Source organism: Gadus chalcogrammus, chromosome 2 (genome assembly GCF_026213295.1).
Source record: "Gadus chalcogrammus isolate NIFS_2021 chromosome 2, NIFS_Gcha_1.0, whole genome shotgun sequence".
Classification (NCBI taxonomy): domain Eukaryota; kingdom Metazoa; phylum Chordata; class Actinopteri; order Gadiformes; family Gadidae; genus Gadus; species Gadus chalcogrammus.
This window is the reverse complement of record NC_079413.1, coordinates 23,518,147-23,521,119: the sequence shown is the minus strand read 5'-3', so window position 1 is coordinate 23,521,119 and position 2,973 is coordinate 23,518,147. Positions and strand designations below refer to the sequence as shown.

The window sequence follows — 2,973 nt, the reverse complement described above, 5'->3', positions numbered from 1 at the left end:
CACCTCCCCCCCCGTCGAGCCAGACTCCAGCGGCGTTTGGTCCGCCCGGCCGGCCCTCGTCCCCGTGAACCCGACCCCTACCCCGGGGGCGCAGAAGTTCCACGTCCTCTGGACCGCGCTGGTGGTCCTGCTGGCCGTGGCCGTCCTGGGCGCCCTCTGCCTGTGCTTGTGTGTCAGGCGGAGGATGAAGCAGAGCCGGGTGCTTCACTTCGGGAGCCGCGGCTCCAGGAAGAACAAAGGGAAGGAGGGCGACGCCTGGGCCGGCCCGGTGGCCATGAGCAGCACGGCTGCCACGGCGACGGCGAGGGAGGAGGCGGGGGACGAGGAGGAAGAGAAGAGGAAGGGCGGTGGGGAGGAGGAGGTGCTGCTGAGCACCTTTGGGGTGGACGGGACGGGGAGAAGCTCCCCCAACGGGAGGAGGGGAGCGGGGAGGGCAGAGGAAGCACCGATGTTGTTCATCGATGAAGACGAGGTGAAGGTGGAGGCAAAAGCTGGAGCAAACAAGCTGGAGGGCGGAGGAGGAGGAGAGGTGGAGGAGAAGGAGAAGGAGAAGGATGGTAAAGGACTCAATGGGAATGAACAGACGAATGGAGGCACTTCATTCTCCTACATCACGGCGGTCTGAGGGCTACTAGGATGGAACGTGATGATGATGTTGCAGCAGACTGGTATTTTTCGATGGACTTCTACTTGCTGAAACCTGAATTGCCTCTGTACATAGCCGTACACCTCTAGTTCTGTATATAGCGCTTTTCGTGCTTCGAAATGCTTATTTTTCACTTAAACTTGGGGAAGACCCTTTACAATTTTTTATCAGATAGAAATCATGGGTGTCAAATGCTCTTATTACAATCCTTTCTAGTTTTGTATTAATACATTGAATAAAAGCAATGCGTATTTACTCAAGATCCATGCAAACTTTTATATCAACTTTATTGACAGCCTTCGGTACTTTGTATAGAGTTTTGCTTTAGAGTCTTTTTCGTTTCTTTTTTAAAGCAAGTAGGCCTCATATTTCATAAAAGAATATGCAATTATTATGAAAGAGTATTGTCAAATTGAAAATGTATTGATTATAGTTGAAAGAAAGAAAGAAAAAAGAGCTTTCATGAATAAAATATAATACTGCGATACAGCAAGAGTAACCTGATGCTAAGGTATATTTTTTGTCACAAAATAGTAGTCTTATGTCAAAGGTTTTTCACAGATTACTGATCAGCCTAAATTTTCCCAATTTTTCCTATTTACATCCCAGCAAAAAGTCGGAAAAAACTGTGTCTCTGCTTCCCACATTGCCGCCCAAAATGCTGGTATGATTATGAATAAAGTATTTCAGACCGTGTGCGAGTGTGTGTGGATGATGGCTGGTTTAGGAAGTAGGGCCTACTCTGGTGTGATTTATTTGTGAGACTGTCAATATGCTTAATATTTTGAGTAATATTCATGTTCATATTCATGTCATATTAATGTTAAGCATATTGACAGTCTCACTTCGACGGTCGATCTTTGAATATTGATAACGGTGTGTACTTTTTTTTTTTTTTTGAAGTACTTCCGTCGCGACTGGGTTGTTGTTGTCACGCCATGGTGTGGTTCTCCGGGCTGCAGCTGGACCCTACTCGGTTTAGGCAGCGTCGGACTCGGGCTCGGCCGGGGCTACACCTGTGCACATTGAGTAATCAGTGTACAGAGGTTAAACCAGCCGTCTCCACCCTCTACTATGGCAACACGGAGCACCAGGCCATGTATCAGCCTTACAATAAACCGGCTTCAACGTCAGCTCCGTGCCTGTGTCCGGGGTTTGTAGAAGCCTAAATAAGGCAACATAGGTTGCGTGTGGAATGCCGCATATCCATCGCTACACACAGTATTTGGTAAATACCCTTTGGTTGAACTCATATTTAAAGCACTTAATTATTATTTTAAAAACGACAGGGAGTTTTGGTGTAAAACAAAATCCTTATCTATATGAAACTTCCCCCCCCATATTTCGTGTGCTCCTGTATAAAATGTTGTTTGGCGACAGCATGAATTGCTTACGGCCATACCACCCTGAACACGCCCGATCTCGTCTGATCTCGGAAGCTAAGCAGGGTCGGGCCTGGTTAGTACTTGGATGGGAGACCGCCTGGGAATACCAGGTGCTGTAAGCTTTTTCTTTTTCAACTCGGGCTCATTGCCTCCAATAGCCTACCGTCGCCGATCTTCACAGCCGACAGTTTGGGAGAATTTAAGCAACATACAGAGACGGATAACGTCTCTCCAAACTAATTTTGTCAAACATGCGGACAGTATAGTGAGACTGCCGGCAGGGAGCACCAGAGAGCTGCAACGAAAGTTCTACTTTTCTTTAACTTTCTCTCTCACACACGCACAAGCGACCACACAGTGTATTTCAGTTAAATAATTAATTAATTAATTCTGGTGTTACACTGAGACGTCGACATGGATAAGTAATCCTACTGAATCAATTACTGCCGTTTCTATTGAACTAATTAATGTTTTTGTAAAAATGTAAGCAGCTTTCTGTGTTTGACTTGGAATGAATAAATTAACTCTGTATTTTATGAATTGACTTAGCATGAAAATTTGTATCGACTTAAAAATAAAATTTGACCTGTAATCTGATAAACTCATAACTGCAAATACGATTTTGTGGATGGATTACAATCCCATCAGCTACTTTAGCTTACCTGATGTCGTTGATACATAAACCAATATCATCCCACTGCAGACGCAAATGGGCGTTAGGGTTAGGGTTAGGGATAGGGATAGGGTTAGGGTAAAGGTTAATTAATTAATTATTTAACTGAAATACACTGTGTGGTCGCTTGTGCGTGTGTGAGAGAAAGTTAAAGAAAAGTAGAACTAACCCCCTTCTTATTCTTATTCTTCGACGCCTTTCTCGCTGAACTGTATTCAAATTTCAAAGTGTACTACTCCGAAACCATGTAAATTGTGTTGTAAATAAGC

General features: G+C 44.9%; 1 non-coding gene across 1 annotated transcript; it reads left to right on the top strand.

Annotated features, from left to right (window-relative positions):
* Window positions 1–2,034: 2,034 nt before the first annotated feature.
* On the top strand, window positions 2,035–2,153 carry LOC130376333 (5S ribosomal RNA). Its single transcript, XR_008893978.1, has one exon. It is a non-coding gene; the product is annotated as a 5S ribosomal RNA (ribosomal RNA).
* Window positions 2,154–2,973: the final 820 nt, after the last annotated feature.